Genomic DNA, 18,003 nt, shown 5'->3' with positions numbered 1-18,003 from the left:
GAAAATATAAACCAATAAACTAGAAGGTGTCTGGTTCTTCTTTATTCTGAAATCAATTCCCTACACATGTTTTGCAGTTTAATTGTATAGATTGGAGCTTGAATGTCTTTGCTGGACAAGTTACTGATCAGAAGCTAAAATTTTCGATCACATCACTTGTAGGCTACAATATAGTTGGTGGAGATTCTCAGAAAGAGAAAGAGAAAAGATTCAGTTGACTTAGAAAATTTATTAAAAGACCTTCATTCCATTCAACTTGTGTCAATATAAATGTTGTAATGGTTGGTGGAGATTCTCATTAAAAAAAAAAAAAAAAACAATGGTGATCAATGGATCTCTTTAGGTTATTAGCAAGCAATGGCTTGATTTGAATTCAAGCTAGAAGGCCATAATCTCAATAACTAAACTCTAAATGGAATCCACATTCATGCAAATTTGGTGGTCGAAGTTCACACATTAAAGGAATGTGATTATGTATGCATTAAGTAAAAGTTAATGTAATGAATAATCTTCAAATTATAGTAAAATATTTAAAGTATTATTTAAATTTAAATTTTTTTTTATTTGATACATAAACTATGATTCTATTAATTAATATAATTTTTATCTTTAAAATAACTAATTTTAAATGATAACATATGATTGAAAAATAATTTTTTAAGTATTATATTAATTAATAGATTTATATAATTTAGATATTATATTACATATTTTTAAAATTTAAGTATTATATTAAATATTTTATTATAATTAAAAATAATTCATAATATTAATCCATTAAATAATGGTAATATGCAATAACGTTAAACAGTTATATGCAAAAATACCAATAAAAAAGTTAATTACTCATTTGAAATTTCAATTTCAAAATCCGTAATTTTCTTTTTTCCTTAAATTATCTTTTAACTCTTTTTTTTATCCTTAAACTATCAGTAACTCTTTATCTCTAAGTCGTTACCTCCTATAAAAAAAAAGGGGTAACAGACAATTACAGTGGAAATATTAAGTTCAAAATTTTTTATAAATAAATTAAACCAACTATTTTTAGTATTTATTACAGTTTTTATGGATCTCTAACTTATAAATTCAAACCCAAATAAAGGCCCAAATAAATTGATCAAACGCAAACAAAGAGTTATATTATCGCCTTTCAATTTAGCCTTCCTTCAGACTTCGACTTCAGACTTCCAACTCCATAGCTATTTTGTTTTTGTTTTTTGTTTTTTTTTTAAATTAAAGCTTTGATGTGTCCGTACAAGATCTTGAAGAGACAATTGGACAAAAGAGTATCCACGTTCCCCGACTCGTTCACTCAACTCGGTGACCACTCGGTCGACTCTTTCGACTCGGTTCCACACCAGGAAAACGAAGACAGCGGCTACGCTGGTTACGACCCGTCTCAGCAATTCTACTCTTTCGCTGCCGAGCCGGACCATGCTAAAGACTCGACTGATGACGTGTTTGCATCGCAGCCGTACACGAATGGAGAAGAGTTTGGCCTATCGGACGGCCCGATTTTGCATACGCCGACAGAGATGGTGCCCGAGGAAGGCATTGCTCTCAGGGAATGGAGAAGGTTTCTGAAATTTTTTTATAATTTCATTTTTTAATGTTCCTAATTTTGGTTACTGAGAAATTTTGAGGAAAATAAAAGTAGAAATTAAAAGTTATGAATTTGGCTCTTAGCTATTTTAGCTATTTTAGAAACATGAAATAAATTTAGTGAAAAACAATTTGATTTTTGGAATATTTTTATCATAGAGACTCGCATTTAGGGTTGACAGCCTAATCGGTCTTTGTCGGGTTTTGACCTGATCAAATCTCATAGGATCAATTTTCTCTTATTGAAAATTAAGTTTCAAGTCGAGTCGGGTAATTATAGAAAAAAAGTGAGGGTCAAGTTTTAAGTAAACTCGATCTGACAATATATATATAATTTATTTTTAATTAATTATTTAATTAATTATTTATATATATTTATATATTTATTTAATTTTATATTTATATTAAAAAGTATATTTTATATTTTGAAAAATAATATTTTATTAATTTCGGGTTGGGTCGAATTGGATCGAATATAGTTTATATAATATTGAGTCGGGTTGGATTCGAATATGAAAAAATAAAAAATTTCTTAAGTCGAGTTTGGGGTGAACAAAAACTCACATTGACTTGACCCATTGCCATCCTTACTCGCACTCAACTTGTGAAATATTATCTATTTTAACTTGAAAGTTTTACGATTTTGTCTAATAAAAGTTACCTCATAGATTTGAGTTTAAATCTCTACATATATAAAATAGTAAATCCTTAAAGCATTTCGATATGAGATAGGGGCATCATAAACTATCTTTGTTGAAGCTTAACATCTTCGTCAAGCCTAACACAAAACATGCAGATCCATCGAATCATACTAAATATTAGGCAAATCTAACACAAAACACACACAAACTATAGGATCACACCAAATGTTGAGATTCTAGAGGTGGCTCTTATTGTGTAGTGCTTTATAACGCTTCCAATCTCATATTGAAATAATATGTAGGTAAGAAATGATATATATATATAGATCTATATCCAAACTTGTGAGGTATCTTTTGTAGGAGAAATCGTAAAATCTTTGGGTCAAGGTAGACAATATTTAGCAAGTTGGGTGCGGGTCTTCATAAATAGTATCAGAGCGATCACCAGTAGGTGAAAACTGAGTGTTACATCGTGCGAGTCACTAAATGCTATACGGTGGGGGTCGTGGGAGTTACTAAGTACTACATAGTGAGGAGCCATGACTAGAATTTCAAAGCCTGGTGTAATCTTGATCCTATAGTTAGACTCGCATTGATAATGACGTCAAGCTTTAAAGGTGAAAAGACTGTAACATTCCTAATCTCATATGAAAAGAATGTGTGGATAATCAATGATATATATGTAAAGATTTAAACTCAAACTTATGAGTCATCTTTTATGAGAAAAGACTATAAGACCTTCGAGTTAAAGCAGAGTGGACAATACCTTATACGTTAGGTGCGGGTTTTCACAGACTTAATTCCCATAAGATTTTAAAGGTGGCTTTCATGGTATAGTACTTAGCTTCCATCTAAAAGATGAAAAGATTGTAACGCCCATAATTTCACATTATAAGAATTTATGAATAAGGAATAATATATATGTAGAGATTTAAACACAAACTTATGTGGCATTTTTTGTAGGATAAAATTGTAAGACTTTCGGGTTAAAATAGATAATACCTCACAAGTTGAGTGTAGGTCTTCACACACTTAGTTCTTATAGGATTTTAGAGGTGACTTTCACGGTGTAATACTTAGCTTCTATCTAACTGGTGATTGCTCTGATATTATTTATTGAGACTTGCACTTAACCTGTAAGGTATTGTTCACTTTGACCTGAAAGTCTCATGATTTTATCCCATAAAAAGCATTCAACATTTGGTGTGATTCAGTGGATCTGTGTGTTTTATGTTGGGCTTGACAAGGGTGACAAACTTTAACAAAGGGAGTTTGTAATGTCTCAATCCATATCAGGATGCTTTAAAGATCTGTTTTGATATATATATATATATATATATATATAACTAAACTTAAACTTGTTATGCGTCTTTTGTGGGATAAAATCATAAGACCTTCGAGTCAAAGTGGATAATATCTCGTAGGTTAGATACGAGTCTTCACAAATGATATCAAAGCGATTGTCAGTTGGATGAGAGCTAAGTGTTACACCGTGGGAGCCACCTCTAGAATCCTATGAAAGCTAACTGTTGCACGATGAGAATCATCTCTAGAATCCTATGAGAGCTAAATGTCATACGATGGGAGCCACTTCTAGAATCCTAACGAGTTTGATCTTATGATCTATGTGTGCTTTGTATTGGGCTTGTTCAACATTTGGTGTGATTTGATGGATCTGTGTGCTTTATGTCAAGTTTGACGGGGACGTCAAGTTTTAACGAGAAGAGTTTATAACATCCAAATCCCTCATCGAGATGCTTTAAAGATCTACTATGATATATATGTAGAGACTTAAAATTTAAACTTATGATGCATTTTTACAAGATAAAATCGTGAAGCTTTCGAATTAAAGCAAATAATACCTTATATGTTGTGTATGGGTCTTCACAAATAGTATTAGAACGATCATCAGTTCTACAGGAGCTAAGTGTTACATGATGAGTCACTTTTAGAATCTTAATGTCTGGTATGATCCTGTAATCTGTGTGTGCTTTGTGTTAGGTTTGCCCAATGTTTGGTGTGATTCGGTGGATTTGTATGTTTTGTGTTCCCATTAAGCCTTAACGAAGGAGTTTGTAACCTTTTAATCTCACATCAGGATGCTTTGATGATCTACTATAATATATATATGTAGAGACCTAAATTAAACTTGCAAGGTACCTTTGTAGGATAATACCGTGAGATCTTTGGGTCAAAATAGATAATACCTCGCAGGTTGGGTGCAAATCTCCACAAATGGTATCAAAGTAATCGTCAATTGGACGAGAGCTAAGTGTTACAATGTTACACTATAAGAACGAGAGCTAAGTGTTACAATGTTACATTATAAGAGCCATCTTTAGAATCCTGCGAGAGGTAAGTGCTACACGGTGGTAGCTATCTTTAAAATCTCAAAGTCTGGTGTATCTTTAGAATCCCAATATCTGGTGTAATCTTGTGATTTGCGTGTGCTTTGTGTTCTTGACAAAGATGTTAAACTTTAATGTGAGAGATTATAATGCCTCAATCATATATCGGGATGTAGAGACTGAAAACCCAAACTTGTGAAATACCTTTTTTTGGGATAAAATCATAAGGTCTTCAGGTCAAAACGAACAATACTTTACAGGTTATGTGTGAGTTTTCACATTTAATATGTTTGGTAAAGTCATGATAGGTTACTAGGTTTTAATTAAGGAAATGTTTAGAATTTATGGATCTCATAGGTTGAGTGCAAGTCTCCATATTTCATATGTTTGGTAAAGTCATTATAGGTTACTAGGTTTTAATTAGGGAAATGTTGATAATTTATGGGTCAATTTCAGGAATTAGAAAATATTTTAGGGTTTTATTTTTCTTTACATTTTTTCATTTTTAGAGATTGAATTCAAAAAAGATTTGGGAATTATAATTTCTCTATTTTTTAATTTTTTCCTCAAATTTATAAAATTCTTTTTCATAATTTAGATTCAATTTTTTTAGTAATGTTTTTGCTTGTTAATGAAAATGTGTAAGATGTTGCAAACTTTGTCAGATTCAACGATACTCATATCGAGCATTTTTACTTTTGTAATTGCTAATGTGATTCAATTGGAAGAGAAGGAGAAGATGGAGAAGGAGTTGTTGAGCCAAATAATCGATGAAGCTGATCAATACGAATATGAGTTTTATAGAAAAAAAGATGTCACCTATGAAAAAAAAAAGGCCAATAACAAAGAAAGGGAGAATGTACTTTTCACTTTAAGCCATATGTTAATGCTTTTACCAATTTGTTACTTATTCGAAACAAAACAAAGAAATAATGTTGTTTTCCTTAATTCCAATTTCTAATTATGCTTGACACGTTATGTGCTAAAAGTTGTATGAAGAAATATTGATATTATGCTTTTCATCATCTTTACTCATGCCATCAATTTTGCCTTTAGTTTTATGAAAGTGTGTTCTCTGAAACATGATTTATTAGCACTAGAGTATGCTATATCTTCCTAGATTAAAAATTTCATCTTATAGAAATTCCTTATGAAGTTTTTTCATTAATTTATCCAATAATTTATGACACCAAAGAATGAAGGACAAAGGTAATGGTGGTATGAAGAATTAAAACTTTGATGCAATGGTGATATTCAAGGAATAGTTATAGTTCTACCTCAACATGTACATATGTTGTACATATGTGGAAACTCACATCCAACTTAAGAGTTATTATCCATTTTGACCTAAAGGTTTTACAATTTTGTCTCATAAAATGTGTCTTACAAATTTGAGTTTAAGCCTCTACATATATATCATGGAAGATCCTCAGAATATCCTGATGTGGGATTGGAGCATTACAAACTCTCCATATTAAAACTTGACGTTCTCGTCAAGTCCAACACAAAGTATATAGATCCATCGAATCACACTAAGCGTTGGGCAAGCCTGACACAAAGCACACACAGATCACAAGATCACATAAGATGTTGAGATTTTAAAGGTCATTCCCACTGTCAAGCCAATCACAATGTGAGATTGGAGCGTTATAAACTCTCTTCGTTAAAACTTGACATTTCTATCAAGTCAATGATAAAGCACATAGATCTATCAAATCATATCAAGCATTGGGCAAGCCTAACACAAATCACACACAAATCACAGAATCATACTAGACATTGAGATTTTAGAGGTCGTTCCCACTGTGCAACATTTAGCTCTTGTAAAATTTTAGAGGTGGCTTTCACGGTATAGTATTTAGTTCCTATCCAACTGGTAAACTGGCTCAGATACCATTTGTAGAAACATGCACCCAACTTGTTAGGTATTGTTCGCTTTAACCCGAAAGTCTCATAGTTTTATCCACAAAAGTGCCTAATAGATTTGGGTTTAAGCATCTGCATATATATCATTTAGACCCTCAAAATATCCCGATTTGGGATTAGGGCGTTACAAATTTTCCCCGTTAACACAAAGCACACATAGATCGTAGGATCACACCAGATATTAGGATTCTAGAAGTTACTTTCACTGTGTAGTACTTAGCTCTCGTAGAATTCTAAAGGTGGCTCCGATGTTGTAACACTTAGTTTCCGTCTGACTGGTGACTACTCTAATACTATTTGTGGAGACCCGCACACAACCTGCGATGCATTATCTGCTTTGACTCGAAAGTCTTACAGTTTTCCCACAAAAGATGCCTCATTGATTTGGGTTTAAATCTTTACATATATATCATAACAAATCCCTAGAATATCTCAATATCATATTAGGATGTTACAACATAGATAATGTTGAATTTCTAGTATTAATATTTGTGAGCCAAGTAGCATCGTAGATATTATAAAATTTATTCACGTAGTTGTCATTGGTGTCACTTTATCTAACTAGCTTATCAAGGGAGAATGTCACTGGGCTTATTTTTTCAACTAAATGGATTGATTGATTTGTCTTATTTTTTTCTAAATTTATATTAACCAGCCACAAAAGGTGTAGCGGAACAACTTATTTGCATTATTCTAAATTCTGATTTGATGATAATCCACAACAAAAGAAAATTCATACGGATTACATACACCAAGAATTGGTGGACAAACTTGCACTTTATTTTTCTCTTCTCTAACTTGAATGCTTGTTGGAAAAGTTTTGCTTTCGCAAATACCAGTTACAATGAGAAAAAAAGGACTGGCAGTGGTTTGAAACACCAAAGACTCAAGTCCATTGATATGGCTTCTCAGATACCTGAACCATATGAAAACAAAGAAATCACTAAATTAAACCATCTTATTTACTTAATGTTAACTGAAAAACAATTTACTTGCTCAAATCATCTGAACACAGTATTTATCTGAAAAGAAGTGATAATGTGCCTCAAGTCATGTAATGGTTTAAGTTTTTTGTTAAGAATAATGCAAATTGCTTGCCTGCTGGTTGAGCAGCATATAAAGTTTGGTCCTCACGATGTGATCGACTTGGATGAAGCTTGTCTCTAATAGAACAAAGCTTGGTAACAACATCATTCACGGGCATCCGCTCACTTGGGGATTCAACAGAACAAATGACTCCTATTTGAAATATTGAATTCAAACATTGAAGATGTTTGTCGTTTCCTCGTCTGACTCTCTCTTGAAGAAGTTTGGGATCTATAATCTCAATCACTCGTTCTGGCAAAGCTGCCACAACAAAGTTGTGAAGGCTGAAACCTTCTTTGAACATTTCATTGGTTGGCCTTTTGCCCGTAAACATCTCTAGCAAGAGGATGCCAAAGCTATATACATCACCTTTTGTTGACAACTCGCTTCCCATGCCGTATTCTACAATTTACTCATCACAAATTATATATAGCAATAATTGCAGAAGAGGTACCTTGAAAAATATAAAGATATGCCTCTGACATCCAAGCTTTAAAATATGCAAAATTACATTCTACTTTGAAGTAATGTAGTCATTTTTAGTTAACCAAAAAGTACTTCCAGATTATATGTTTTGCTTTAGAATTATGTTGTGCTAAGTATTAAAATGGAAGGAATGAATAAAATGTACTTTCCTGGTGGAGCATAACCAATAGTTCCTCTTAATCCAAGGGAGCTTGAGTTAGTCGAATAGTTAAGCCTATCTGCAGAAAGGATTTTCGCTAAGCCAAAGTCACTTATATGGCCAATTATTTCCTCATCAAGTAGAATATTGCTTGGCTTGAGGTCACAATGAATAATTGGTGTATCACAATGATGGTGCAGATACTCCAGTGCGTGAGCAACATCTACTGCCACATTTACTCTCTGGAAGAAATTCAGGTTTCTCACCGTCTCCTGTTCATTCATGCCGACAGATGGATGCAGCCAATCCTCCAAGCTTCCGTTTACCATGAACTCATAAACCAATGCTTTAAAATCATTGCCTTGATAATCAACACCTGAAATTGCTGTTAATACCTTGACAAGATTCCGATGTCTAATGTTCCTCAAGGCCTCACATTCAGCTAAGAAACTCCTGGAAGCTCCATGAGTAAGAACATTAAGCACCTTAACGGCAATAATTACTCCACTCTCTTCTAGAATTCCTTTGTATACAGAACCGAAGCTACCTGAACCAACCAAATTTTGCAAAGAGAATCCATCAGTAGCCCTTAGGATGCTTTGGTATGATAACTGTAAAAGTGAATTTTCTGCACAAGTTGTTGTTGGCTGCTCTTTCTTCTCATTTGGTGGTATTCTTCCCCGTATTTTGTTATCTTGTGTTACTAAGGACCAAATAGTGATAGACAAATTACTAATGCACTCAGGCAATACCCCTCCAAAATTTATTTGGCTTATCTCTAGATATTCTAGTTTTGTAGTATTGGTTAAAGTACAAAGAAAGTTCAAGTCACTTGCTCCTCCATTTCCAAAATGATTATTGCCTATGACAAATATAGATAGTTTATCCAGCTTTTCAAAAGGAGGCAAGTTTCCATTAAGTTGATTGGATGAAACTCCAAGAATCACGAGATTTGAGGCATTGTATATTGAAACAGGAAATTGTCCAGTGATTTGGTTTTGCTGGACGGAAAAGAATTTAATATATGGCATAGTGATTCCTAAGTCAGAAGGAAGAGTACCTTGAATCTTGTTTTCGCCAATTTCAAAATCTGTAATCTTAGACAGGTTGAAAATTGAGACAGGAACAATTCCAGAAATTGCATTTACTGCTATAGAAAAAAAGGAAAGATTTGTCAGTTGCCCAAGAGATTGAGGTATAGCCCCATTTAGTCTATTCGTAGCCAAAGCAAGTGTCTCCAGAGACGATAAGTTCCACAGGGAAGGTGGGATACTCCCTGTTAAACTGTTGTTGGGAAAACTTAAAAATTTTAGTTTTGACAAGAGACCAAGCAAAGCCGGTATTTCTCCGGTTGGCTGCTTGCCTCTCATATGAACAAATGTCAGCTTAGAACAATCAGATAAATTGGAAGGAATTTCACCATTGATGGAGTTATTGGACAATTCTAATATTTCCAATCTTCTTAAACGTCCAATTTCTCGAGGAATTTCGTTGTTGAAGCTGTTGCCTGCAAGATTCAACACCCTGAGAAAACTCAAATTTCCAATGTATGGCGATACAGACCCCGCTGGTTTCTGGGATTGCAATTCCAGCTTGATTACTCGCTGATGTTTGCGACGGCATGTGACACCATACCATTGGCAGAAGTGGTTGGAACTATTCCAGGAATGCATAGTCCTCAGCTGATCACCAGATATCTTGGCTTTGAACTCGAGTAAAGCTTGCTGATCTGTGTCATTTCCACCAACTATAGGGGTTGCTAAACCGAGCAAATTAAGACCCTGCAGGTTGAAGCAAGGGAGAAGAATTATAACTTCAACATAAACAAAGAAAAAAGAGCAGGACACTTTGAAATGCTTGATTGATAGCTCCATCAACCCGAATCAATTTGTTAATTGATGAGATTGGCTTGTATTTGAGAGTGCTTGGTTCTTCAACAAGAACTAGGGTGCAATTTATGAGAAGTTTTGGAACTCTAATTTTGTCTTGTAGTATCTGCCGACGATTGGTTAAAATTTTCTGACTTTGAAAGTCAAGTGGCTAGAATCTGCTGCCGGGCCCCTCCTTTAGTTGGAAGCGTCTACTTGGGGTTGAGCATAACTGAGCCATACTTACTATGATTTTTTTCACTTTCATTTTTTCTTTTGTTCTTTTCATCTTATATAGAGTTTAGGTTTTATTTACAAATATATCACAATCATTGAAATACAAAATATATTTATAAACATATATTAATACTAATTCTTGATCATTGTAGTGGTAGTACTAATATTTTAATTCCTAATGTCATGTCTCAATATCACAAATAATACGATTTTATTATCTTAAGGTAAATTTTAAAGTAATATGAATTTTTTTTTTGTTCATGTAAAAATTCTTTAAAGTAATATCTTTAATTCAATTAAATAATAAATTTTCAAAAATTCAATTGGTATAACAGAAATATAAAATGATCATTACACTTTTATAATTCTAGTTGACTCAATCAACTTGCTTAAGGACAAACACTATAATTCAACTTAGTAGAAATATAAAACGATAATTAAACTTTCATAATTCTAGTCGACTTAATCAACTTTCTTAAGGACAAACACTATAACTCAACTTAAGTAGGAAAAATCAAAGAAAGTAATTATCAACGTGAACATTCATGCTATTAATTTTGATCATTTTGATCAAAAGTTTAACTCTCTGAAGAGTGTCATGTGACGCTCTCTCCTCTCCTTTTTTCTTTTTTGCATTTTTGTTTTCTTTATTTTTAATAATTTTTTAGATTTTTGTATTGGTGTTATTGTAAAAAAATTGATATTGAATAAAAAAAATTGATATTAAATCAATTTGAATTGATTTTTTTATAAAAATTGGGGATGGATCAAAAGCACGCTTATGACGCTTTACCTCAAACCATTATAGATAATATATTTGGTTATTTATTTAATTATATATATGTATTCATCATTTTTAAAACTAGATATTAAGTGGGCTTCACACATAAAAAATAACATAAAAATATTTTTTTATAAAATATATTTTATGAAAATAAGAGGTCAATTTATGTCAAGCCCTAAACCTAAAGATTTAGGATATAATAACACCACATGCTTATAAGATGAATCTCACAAGCATGCAAGGCAACAAATATTGAACTAAATCAAAATCTCCAACAATCTCCAAAATAATACTTTATAGAATCTTGAGTCTACAAAATTATATCATTTACAAGTTGGTCGAATATGCAAAAATTTTTACTAGCAAATCTTTTAGAATCAATAATAAAATACTCACTCAAAAGCTATACAAACTAAAGATACATGCTAATCTTGCTAATTCTAATAGTTGTCAAGATTAAGTCTCTCAAGACGTAAGAACTAAAATTTAAAAAAGTTAAGAAAAATAAAAGAATGAGTACGATGACTCAGCAAGTAACCGACATCTCCTCAGTTGGATTACATATGCCACAAAACATTTAGGCCAAAACATTAACTAAATGATTAAAAAATATTTTGGATAATTTTATATTCACAAACATATTCTCAAAACTAGATTCTTATATCACAAAATGAAATCAAATATCACAAAATTATATATTTATTTAGTCTTTCGTAATATATTATGATCACACTTAACTCCTATAGCATAAGTCAGAATTAGAATTTCTCCTCTAGTGCAATGGAACAAAAATATATCAAAAGCAACTAGATCATTGTATTGACAATCATAATTAACCTATTAGTGGAATGGGATAGAACAAAAATCATAGTAACCCCTTTAGTGCAATGGGATAGAAGTATATCACTGATGGTATGATGAACAAAAACCATTAACTGATGGCATGGTATGAACCTAGTATTAATATCACAAAGTACATGTCGACATGGCCAACAATTAACCTCCATTGGCAGGGTCAGAATAGTCATACTAGGAGACAAAAAACCATATTATATTTTCAGATTACCCAACATATACAAATTCAATATTTATAAATTTTTTCAAAATATAATCTATACAAAGTAAATTCCATAATCATTCCAAAGCAAAATTTCATATTCCAACAAACGATGGATATATAAATATATTGTTATAAAATCATATTCGAAAATCAAAATAATATCAAACCATATTCCAAACTCATAACAAAGAAATCATATATACATTTTGTATGCTCAACCTAATTTACAAAACAAATGGACAAAATAATATATATTATATATTTCAACTTTAAATATATTAAGGCTGATTTTTAGGAATATAAAAATAGAAGGGATACCAAGTCACTTATCTGATATGCTAAACTGAAACATAAGTAGTGAATCACTCAATTCTCTTAATATCTTAATAATTTAAGAAATTTTCAAAAATCAAAATTTAACCCAAAAACATAAATTTAACGAGGCAAACCTTTTGCGGGTCATTCTAAGCAAATTGGGTTGTGTGACAACCTTTTTGACAATTCAAATTAGAAAATATTTTCTTTTAGCATATAAAACAAATTTTCTTTTAATATAGCAAAATACCTAGAATTGATTATATATATGAAATTAATGATTAAAACATAAAAATCAGTAGCAATATAAATTTTTACAAATAATTAATTTTTAACATTTAATAATAATATATTTTTTTTGTAAATTTGAATATAATTTAATAACCATTTAATAATACTAATAACATGAAATTAACATAATAAAAATATATTAAAATAAGTAAAAATTCATTAAAAATAATATAACTAAAATTTAAGTAATTTATAACTAAATACATCAAATATCATCTGAAAATATTTTTAAAATAATTAAAAATGAGAATTTTTATTTCTGAACTTTTCACATTCTATAATCATTTAGCTTAATTTTAGCTACAAAAACTCAAACATCCTACGGTTCCTAATGATAAAAGGAAGCACAAATTTAAAGTAGGGATGTAATACAAAAACCTAGAACTTCGTTTTGGCAAAAATAATTTCTAGAAGCCTAAGTTTTGAAGGCCAAAACTTGACAAATTATCACAAACAGCTTAAATTTTTTAGGTTTTAGATTCATAAAGCCTACTTTGGGGCTTCAATTCTATTAGCCTATAAATCATCTAAACAAACCAATTATACCACTAGAAAGTTCACATTTTTTACTATCAAAAGCACATAAAGTTCGACTAAATCGGCCACCAGAATAAGGAGTTCCAATTTAAAATTGGTTATCAGTAATTATTAGAAATTCAAAAATAAAAAATTTAAAACGCTAGATTCTCCTAAATTACTTAGCTAAAAGAAGTGTCACACATACCATTAGAAAGGTCTCAAAGAGACCATTCCATTGGTACCCATAATTTCACCAGATTGTCATCGAAAAGTGATTGAAATTTTTTTTAAAGCTGAAAAGATATAAAAATAGAGATTGGGGTTTATAGAAAAATTGCATAAAACATGAAAAATCTAAGAGTTTTAAGAAAAATCTTACCTTAATTAGAGATTTTTAAAATTAATTTACCCTTCTTCTTCTCCAAGGTTTTTTCAAGTTTTTTTTTCTTTTTTTTTTTGTCAAAGAAAACTATTAACAAAAACTGTCAATAAGTTTTTTTTTATTTTCTTCTCCTTTATTTTTTTCTTTTTTACTAATGATACTTATGGGATGGGTCACTGATTATGTTATAATAACTTGGGCTTGGGTATTACAAGGGCTTTGGGTTAAAGCAGATAATACTTTATAGTTTTAGTGTGGGTCTCCACAAATGGTATCGGAGCAGTCACTAGTCAAACAAAAGTTAAAGTACTACATCATGTGAGCCAACTCTAAAATTTTGTGAGAGTTAAGTGCTACATGATGGGAGCCACCTTTAGAATCCAAACATTTGGTGTGATCTTGTGATATTTGTATGCTTTGTATTGGGCTTTGACAAAGATGTCAAGCTTTAATGGGGAGAGTTTGTAACACCTTAATCTCACATCGGGATGCTTTGAAAATCTGCTATGATATATATGTAGAGGCTTAAATTCAAAATCTATGAGACGTCTTTTGTGAGATAAAATCGTAAGACCTTTAAGTTAAAGCAAACAATACCTTATAGATTGGATGTGAGTCTCCACAATATCATAGTAGAACCTCAGCTTATCTCGATATGAAATTGGGACATCACAATAATTAAAAGTTAATGACATAAATGATTCAAAATTATAATGAAATATTTAATGTCTTATTTAAATTTTAAAATTTTTTTATTTTAATATAAGAATTATGAGTCTATTAATTACAATGTACTCACTCCTAACATGCTCTATTTTAAATGATAATATGTGATGAATAAATAACCCTTTAAGTGTTATATTAATTAACAGATTCATAATTTAGATACCATATTAAAAATTTTTAAAATTCAGACATTATATTAAACATTTCATTAAAATTTAAGAGTCATTCATAAAATTAACCTATTAAATAATGAAAATATGCAATGAAGTAAAACATCTATATGAAAAAAGTTTAATTATTTCTTAAATTCAAACTTAATTCTTTCCTTTATTTTTATATTCTTTGTAATTTTTTTTCATCTATCTTTAAGCTATCACCTCTTATAAAAAAAATTGCATATAAGATAATTAGAAAGGAAATATTGAGTAAAAAAATTTTTTATAAATAAATTAAACCAAGAAAATCATATATATATATATACATTTATTATAGTTTTATGGATCTCTAACTTATAAATTCAAACACAAATAAAGGCCCAAAAACTAAAGCCTAAATAAATTGGTCAAACCCAAATAAAGAGTTATCTTAATGCCTTTCATTTTAGCCTTCCTTCGACAATCTTCGGACTTCCAACTTCCATTACTATTTTTTTTCCTTTAAAAATTAAATTTTTGACATGTTCATACAAGATCTTGAAAAAAACAAATGAATGTCAATGTTTCCCAACTCTTTCACTTAACTCGACAACCACTCAGTCGATTCAGTTCCTCAAATTTATTAAATCCTTTTTCATAATTTAGATTCAATTTTTTAAGTAATGTTGTTGTTTTGTTAATGAAAATGTGTAAGATGTTGCAAATTTTATCTGATTCAGTGATACTCATACCGGGCATTTTTACTATTGTAATTGCTCAGGGAAAATATGATTCGATTGGAGGAGAAGAAGAATGAGGAGAATGAGTTGTTGAGCCAAATAATCGAGGAAATTAATCAATACAAAGTCGAGTTTTATAGAAAGAGGGAGGTCACCTATCACGCTTCGAGACCCAGACGCGACACGACCATATTACCTTGAAGTAAAACCTCAAAGTAATATGAAGCCTTCTTTTTAACTATTCTAAAATTTTTTTGTAAAATAATCAAGTAAAATCCATATCTTTAATCCAACTAATGATACATCTCTACATATACAAATACAAACTATATAAAAAATAAAACAATTAATAATATCTCATTGGCCAACATTGCCTCTAACAACTAAGTAATCTTTCCCGTTTTGATCTTCTAGCTTCTCACAAGACTAATCTAGCTTATCATTTACTCATCTGTAAAGGAAAGGTAAAAGGGAAATGAGCAAACCACAATTTAGCAAGTATAAGCTCACACACTTTACCAAATCAAGTATCTTTTTCATACATATCATATTGATCATTTAAAACATTCATCAAATCATAATGTCAAAATACTTCAAAGATTATCGTTCTATCAAACATATCGTGAATTCATAAATCAATGTTAATTCATAAATCATTGCAAAACATGATATCATTCAAATATTATAATCAAACCAAATCATGGATTAATCATTAAAATCATCGTAAACCATCGTCATCATAAATTATCATTATCATTAATTTATCGTTAGCTACGGTCACTGCTTTAACCTGTGACATTGGTCATATTGACAATTTCATCATCATGATCATTGCTAACTACTATAACCCGCTAGCCAAGGCCTTACACTAATTACTATAACCTGTTAGCAAGGCCGTATGATCACATCTATGCTAACTATTACTGCCTGTTAGCTAAAGCCATAGAACTAGTTCTGGTGTCAATAATCCCACTTCCTAGGGATATAAAAACATAGCTATCATGAAATCCTTCCTTAGACATAAATCATTTTCTCATTTCATTCATAAGCATGATCCATCATTTATATAGAAAAAACACAAAATAATCATATGCTTGATCCTATTTTCATACATGAAAAGTAATGAAATAAAACATTCATTCATTTAGAAACATATATATTTATACATAAATTTGAAGACAAGTAAAGTGTGTGAGATTCTATTTACCTCCTTTCGATTTCACCATTTAGTTTTTCCCCCAAAATAATTAATGGCCTATTCAAGATCATTTCAACATAATAGTAATTAATCAACCCATTTTTTGAGACCAATTATAGCAAAAATAATTAAGTTAAACAAGAATTAACTCAACTAATTCTGGTAGCCTATGCTATTTTCACTAAAATGACCATATCTTAAGATTCCAACTCGAAATCGAAATCTTTTTAACATATTAGAAACTAGACTCGATAAGCTTTCTAACCATATATGGCCCATCTCGTGATTCCTTATGGATTAATTATAATAATATTTAAAATCCACATCATATGCTGTTGCCAGATAGCCTATGCACCTTCTAATAAAAATTACACATTTATTCATAAGAAGCTCCAAATTCAATTCTGCTTATTTTGTTGAAAAATAGACTCAATGATCTTTTCAAACATGGCTCAATACATAATTCCTTGTATAAAAATTAAAAGGAGTTTTGTAATTCCTCCCTACTGCTGCTACTAGGTAGCCTGCACATCCTTAAGTAAATAGTAAACTACTCTTCATAAAGAGCTTAAAATTGACTCTCGTTTATTTCCTTGGAATGTAAATTCAGCAAGCTTTACAACGATATTAATAACTATAGTAGTATTTATCTCTTAATATAGAATATTATCCTAATATATCATTGCAAACACTAGAGTTTATATTAAGGTTCATACGAAATAAAAGTTTTCCTTTCTATCTCCATCAAATTTCTGTTTTCTAGTTTTACAGCAATAAAATCACATTATCAAACTTTCTCAATACTTAATTAGACCCTAATTAAAGTCTAAATTATTGCCCAAACTAATCTTGAAGAGGGATAATGGAAACCCTAAAATTTTAGGATTTTTCGATTACAAATTACACCTTAAAACTTAACAATCAACACTCCAAAATTGAAAGAAATTATTTACTCACCTCTGACAGACAGTTTTTCTTGCAAATTTCTGTTGTTACCCTTCATTTGGAATCCTTTGATGTCTTTTCTATATAAGAAACAGAAGAGAAATAAGCCCTTGTTTTTCTTTCAATTAGTCATCGACCAAAAATTGTAGAATAAGCTAACCCTATTAAAAAAATTAGGTTATTTATCAATAGGTCCTTTGTGTTTCCCATTCTTTAATAAAGAGTCCCTTAACTTATAAAATACTTAAAATAGTCCCTTTTTATGAGTATTATATTCTCCCCAACTTATAAAAAGTTTCGCCCTTGAAACTTGATTTACCTTCATTTTTGAATAATTGAGGATGTCGTTTCTTCATATCATTTTCCATTTCCCAAGTTGTTTCTCTTGGTGTATGATTGCTCCATTGAACTTTTATAAAGGGAATAGTTTTGTGCCTCAAGACCTGCTTTTTTTGATTAACTATTCGGATAGGATATTCCAAGTATGTTAAATTTTCTTGAGCTTCTAAAGGTTCATACTCTACCACATGGCTTGGGTTAAAAACATATTTTCTCAACATGGACACATGAAAAACA

At 30.7% G+C, this 18,003-nt stretch overlaps 1 pseudogene across 1 annotated transcript; it reads right to left on the bottom strand.

Annotated features, from left to right (window-relative positions):
• Positions 1-7,172: 7,172 nt before the first annotated feature.
• Positions 7,173-10,197, bottom strand: LOC111297552 (uncharacterized; annotated as a pseudogene). Its single transcript, XR_016325910.1, has 3 exons — positions 8,249-10,197; positions 7,616-8,015; positions 7,173-7,433 (listed from the first exon to the last, which is right to left on the bottom strand). The product of XR_016325910.1 is annotated as an uncharacterized LOC111297552 (transcript).
• Between the last annotated feature and the right edge of the window lie 7,806 nt (positions 10,198-18,003).

The sequence above is a fragment of the Durio zibethinus genome, chromosome 12 (assembly GCF_047325235.1).
Source record: "Durio zibethinus cultivar Kanyao isolate XHJ-2024 chromosome 12, ASM4732523v1, whole genome shotgun sequence".
Taxonomy (NCBI): Eukaryota; Viridiplantae; Streptophyta; class Magnoliopsida; order Malvales; family Malvaceae; genus Durio; species Durio zibethinus.
This window is presented reverse-complemented; position numbering and strand designations above follow the sequence as displayed.